Source organism: Molothrus ater, unplaced genomic scaffold, assembly GCF_012460135.2.
Source record: "Molothrus ater isolate BHLD 08-10-18 breed brown headed cowbird unplaced genomic scaffold, BPBGC_Mater_1.1 matUn_MA508, whole genome shotgun sequence".
Classification (NCBI taxonomy): domain Eukaryota; kingdom Metazoa; phylum Chordata; class Aves; order Passeriformes; family Icteridae; genus Molothrus; species Molothrus ater.
This window is the reverse complement of record NW_023416513.1, coordinates 173,591-179,754: the sequence shown is the minus strand read 5'-3', so window position 1 is coordinate 179,754 and position 6,164 is coordinate 173,591.

The window sequence follows — 6,164 nt, the reverse complement described above, 5'->3', positions numbered from 1 at the left end:
AGCATTTTGTCTGCCCTCAGGTCCACTGATACCACCAACCTGGCATTTCAGAGGAAGACAGGATTTGCCATCTACATTTTTAATTAGAGTTAACCCAAATTTTGAGTTATTTTGAGCACTGTCTCTGTGCAGGTGGATGTGTGGATGTCCTTGCTAGTAAGATAGGGGTACTCTAAGCAGAGGGCTTATTTTAATGTCTTCTTTGCAAGCCTCTGTGTGCAAACTGCTCAGAATGCAGCCCTTCTGTCAGCACTGGATGTGTGCATAGAAAACATTTGGTGCTACCCTAAATGCAGCAGCATCTGGAAGCATCCCTATTAGGAACAAAGCAGGGGTGCTCTCAGCAGGCAGCATGCACAGCTGCTTCACAGCAGTGCCTTCAATTTGCTGCTGCTGCAGGGCCTAGCTGACCTAACATTAGCTGTGGGTTTGCACAGTGTCAGGACAGCCCCGACAAGGCGGGAATGTTGCAGGAGAAAACCGGCAGGGAAAATTCTACCCAAGATGGATTGGTGTGAGGAAGTTTGCTCAAAGACCTCGGCTACCTCAAGGTGGGAACAATGGGAGGGCAGAAGCAGTTCCCACTTCGGTAAGATGACCAATAAATCGTGTGCTGTTGAGGCCTGTTTTCCACAGCAGCAGGGAGAGTTTAGGTGTGACAATTCTACATAACTAGAACAAACAAATCCAGCTCTTCACATTGGCTCTGTGAACACAGCTGCAGCCATGCACTGTGGGGATTCACAGCTGCAATTGGAACCCCCATATGGCAGTGCCTGTGTATACATCAGACTTTCTTGTTCATTCTAGCACGGGTTTCTAGACCAAAGATTAAAAGGACACTTACAGGCTCTTAGTTTCTTCTTGCCAGCACCATTTTAAATGCTAGCTACAAATATCTGGAATAAATTACTTTCTTTCTGCTGAGGTCTGAATAGCCTGTAAATCAGTGAATTGAAAGGATGTGATTAAGAGTGAGTTTTGCACTATACTGAACTTCGCCCTTCTTTCTCTTTTGTTAGCAAGCCAGACTGCCTTCTGTAAAGACTAGTCCTTTTGAAGGTCAGTGAAAAGGGAGGGAAATATGTAGAGATAAATAGCTTAAGACTGCACACTTGGATGCTGTGAAACTTAAAATTAGGTAGTGGCACAACTGAGTATACAACTTTTATCTATCATTAGCTGTCCTTAAAAGGATAGGGTTATGAAAATCTGATTTTCTGTAGGAATAGATGTTTGAGATGTTTCATGCACATACTTATGTCACATTACTTATAAAAATAAGAGATGCAACTACTAAGTGTCCCCATCTGCTTCCCAACTGAAACAGATTATTAAAAATCTCCTGTGGTAGAGATAAGAGCTTACAAGTGTAGTATTCAGATGCTCGTACACATGTACAGATTAACCGTGCCAGTTACTCAGGTGACATCAGGTTGTCCTTCTGTTCCTTGCTGCAGTGTCTGTTGCCAGATGTGATTCCTTACACCCCACTCCACTCCATGGCCATGCACATACACAGCCACTGTTTCCACTCCACGGTGTTGCTGTGCCACTGCAGACTGGTCAGCTGGGGCTCCAGAGGGCAAGCACTGTCTGGGCAAAGTGTTAACACAATCGAGTCAGACAAGATTTTGTCGCCCCCATCAGATCTTGACTGAGTTTGCCTTTATACATTACACATACATCCTCAGGAAGGAGGAATCTTGTTTCTCTCTCCTCTTTTTCTCCACTGCCCTCTCAAACACCTGTGCATTGCCTTGTTTATTTTTACAACTGGTCCATGCAGTGACAGGCCAAGGATGAGAAAACCTCCCTGCACCTGTAGCCTCATGGCCTCTGCACTGTGACACATCTTCTGAGAAACAGCAGGACGTTCAGTGCAAGGAGAGAGTTTGTCGGGGCTGCAAGCCAATCACACGTGCTGGCACCTTCAAAGGAGCATCAGTCTGTCTCTCCATGCTCATTGGCTGGTCCCAGAAGTACAAATCATTCCCAGAAATGATAACTGGTACCAGTTACTGAATCATGTTTTAATGGAAAGCTACAATTAACTCTGCACATCCCTCAGAGAGACCAGATTGCAAAACTGCAAGCAGACAGGAACTCGTCTTGCTGTTAACAAGTGTTAAAGTTTCTAATTGAAATTTAATCATGCTTTTTACAGTAGCTAAGTCCAGCGTTATTTGTGTGGATCCGCTTGGCTTCCTCTCAGGCTGACAAAGATGCCTCCACAATTGAAATCAAAACCTCTGAGTAGCACAGGGGGGTCATAGATGAATGAGGTGATAAAAAAATCACGCAGCTCTGTGCAGCACACACACGCTAACGAAGGCTTTACAGGAAAACTTCTCATTTATCACAGCTTCTGAAATGAGATCTTTCTAGCAGACAGATCTAGCAGGCTTTTAGCTTTAAGTCTTCAGTCAGTGCTGAAAATTAATCTTCACTTTCAGATGGGCAAATAAATATTGGCAAGGGCATTGTAGAAACAAACAAACAGCAAGGTCCTAGAGTCGCTTGGGCCTTTTTCCTTTACCAGGAAATTCTTGTGAATTCTTCAGGGATTATTCCCTGAAATGCTGGGATTAAAGTCTAGCACAGTGTATCTGGAACTGTGCTGCAGCCCTGTAAGCAGCTCAGGCCTTGGCTGAGCAACAGGCAGGTGCTGTGCAGAAAAAGGGTCACACACAAAGCTGGAAGCCAGGAATAAAAATGGGCATCTGCCTTATTCATCTTCTTTAGCCTCCTGCTTCTAAAATGGCTCAAGATGAGTTAAATTAGGGCTAGGTAGGTTTGCCTCTGAAAGTTGTATCTTTGGCATTGTAGCAGCCCAGGAGTGCAGGTCAGCGGCTCCATCCCATCAGCAGCTATGTTCTCTGACACACACACACTCTCTCTGTCTCTGTCTCAAGATCCTCAGTCATGGTTGTGGGACTGAAGGAACATGAAGGATAAGTTTTTGTCTGCAGTCACTGCTGAATAGATGAGAGTTGAGGAAAATAAGCCAGCTGCAGTGGAAAGGAGGTTTTAAAACTTTTGTGTAATTTTTCCTGCCGGGAAGAAGGCCCCAGAGAGGGAAATGAAGTAAGAGTTCTGACTGTCAAGTGCTTTTCCATAACCATGTGTCTAAAGCTTGTCTGCCGTATGAGTTCTAAGCCAAGGCTGTGGCATGTGCATGATTATTTCTTAAGTGCCAGACACTGCCTTGGGTTGGTGTAATATTTGCATGCATTTATCTCTCTGCTATTTTTTTTAAATAAGAAATCTCAGGGGACCCTTAGGGTAATAGAGGGCAAACTCACGCACTGACATGCCAGCCAATGTCTTTGCAGACACCTGACACCAAACTCAGTGGTGTGCACAGTAACACAAACATCTTTCTAATCCTTAGTCTCTCCAGCCACAGGTGGGACTGGCAGCGACCTGAAGGCCTCCTGCCAGCTTCCACTGCACTACTGTCCAGAGGCTTGCAAAGGCTGCAAGACTGTCCAGGCTTGTGCAAATGGCACATCACTGGAAAACTAATGCAATGTTATTTTAGAGAGAAAATACCAAATATCAAACCCCTACTCAGAGAAATGACATGAGAAACCACTATGTGGAGCCAGCCACTAATTATTTGGCAGATGAGAAAACGGAATTCAAACTAGTTGTCACTTGAATTTCAGGTGCCTGTGCTACCCCAGAGGCTTTTGCTTTACCTCTCTCAGAAGTCTAGACGTGATACAATTTGCTGTAAATTGCTGTAATTGCATAGAACCCCCAGTGAACTTAGTAAAGTGAGGCTGTGAAGACAAAAAGACACATCCTTTCCCTGTAATGGAGAGTGAAGTCTCCACCAGAGCTGCTATGCTTCCATCTACCTTATTTCTTAATTTACTGCCACCTAGTCTAAAGTCTTGTGGCCTGTGAAAAGAGTACTACAAGCTTCCTAGACTAAGCAAGGGAACAGAGCATAGCTCAGATGTCATTACTGACAACATGCTGGGGTTTGTGGAGTTCATCCAGCGGAGGCAGAGTCTCTTCAGCCATTAGATTAGGATAGAATTTGATTTAGAAAACAGAATAGCTTCTAGGTACTGTGTACATGCAAAAGGCTGGGAAATATTATAAACTTCTTCAATCTCAGGCATGGTAGGCAATTCCAAACGTTACAGAAGAGGACAGTAAGAAATGCACACACCAAGCAAGCCTTAGGTGTTACACAAGACTTTCTCCACAAATCAGCCATGAGAATTTATGGACTAAAAGTTCAAACTCTGTTTTGCACTGAAAACTTTTCTCACAGTTTGCTCCTGTCTTGGTTTGAAAAGATAGGTGTCTGCTAAGGCAGGCAGGAGCCTCTCTTGAAAGGGGAAACGTAAACCCCTTCCCTCCAAATTATTAAAAATTTTGAAAATTAAAGGGCTATCAGGCAAATATATGGGAGTAGGAATAACAGTTCTTTAGTAGGAAAATTAAAATACAAATGCAATAGTACGAGAAAGCCACTGTCAGAGTCAGAGTACAACGTGACACCCTGTGGGTCAGGGTGCTGGCAGCAGTCCCATGGAATGGTGGCTGCAGCCCTCCTGCAGTGACAGCTGTGGCTCTGTTGGGATCCTGTACAAGGGTGGAGTTTTCCTCTGAAGGTCCAGTGGTGGTGTAGATGGTACTGGTCTTTTTGTCCGAGAAATCTATCAAAAAGAATCCTCCCTGACACCACTTTTACAATGGGATGAGACAGCATTCCATGATCTTATGATGAAAGAACATGACAATATTTATGTACTTCTTCCCACAGCGTACCTTCTCTGGATTTCTCCATCTAAGCCTATTGACCACATAAATCCTTCAAGTTTCTGAGCTCCGGCTGCTCATACAATTCTGACCCGCAAAAAGCATTCACTGCACCTGGCGAAGTACCTCAGGTAGCCAGTAAGGCTTGGAGGAGACAGGAGCTGTAAATTATCTGCAGAGAGGCTCAGGCTTCATGAATAATCAGCCCAACCTCCATAAACCCAGCTGTAAAGAAGTGTCTTGAAAATTGGGCATGCAGATTGAAGCTTTGTCAGTCTATTAAGTGAAACATGGCCAAGGAAATAGTTCAGTGTTCACTGCAGATAAACAACTTCTACAGTAGAAAAAAAGTATTGTACTTGAATATCTGTGTATAGAGGCTTTGCCCAGGAGGTCCCGGTTGTCCTTGATGGGCTGCAGCTGCCATGTCCTTAATTGGGCTGCAGCTGTGACCAATGAAGATAACTGGGATAAAAGGGGGTGGGTTGGCCAGTCTAGGAGAGCCTTGGAGGAGCCCTGACCCACATGCAGGAGGAGTCTGTGCTGTGAAGCGCTGTAGCCATAGGAACACGCTGAGGAGTTATGGACTTTAGAAATCTGATAACAACAGCAGTATGGGGCTCCAGAAGTAGAAAAACAACAATTAGTGATTTTGATGTGATAGCGGAAGATGAGACAGCTAAGAGTTGTGGCAGTCAAGAGCTGCAGCAATAGTTGGTAGAAGATAAGACAGCCAAGAGCTGTGAAAGAACATAGCCTTTGGGTCAAAGAGCTGTGAAACAGTATGGACTTTGAGCGAGGAGCTATGTGTGTTGTACATGGCCTGTGAGTCATGGGGAAATGGATGTATTGTACTTGAAGTATTGTATGTAAAACCTGGTTCTTCTAAGTAAAAGAAAAGGGGGAAGTATAGTAGAGGAAATGTATTGTACTTGAATATTCGTATATAGGCTTTGTTTTGGCAGGTTTCAGTTGTTTTTGATGGGCTGCAGCTGTGACCAATGAAGATAACTGGGATAAAAGGGGGTGGGTCGGCCATTCAGGGAGAGCCTTGGAGGAGTCCTGAACTGAGAGAGAACAGCATGCAGAAGAAGGAGTCTGTGCTGTGAAGATCTGCAGCCATGAGAATACATGAAGGAGGTATGGACTTGAGAAATCTGGTAACAACAGTATGGGACTCTAGAAATAGAACAACAACAAACTTGGACACACGTTTTTCTCTTTCAGCCTTGCGTCTCCTAGGATTTGATAACAGAGCTTTTGACTTACCTCGTTTCTGGGGTTTTAAAAGCGCAGGTTTGTGGCATTATTTGGGATAGTTCTGATCCTCCCACAGCAGAAAACTGGGAAGTTTCTGTCCAGCTCTCCAGTGGAACCCACAA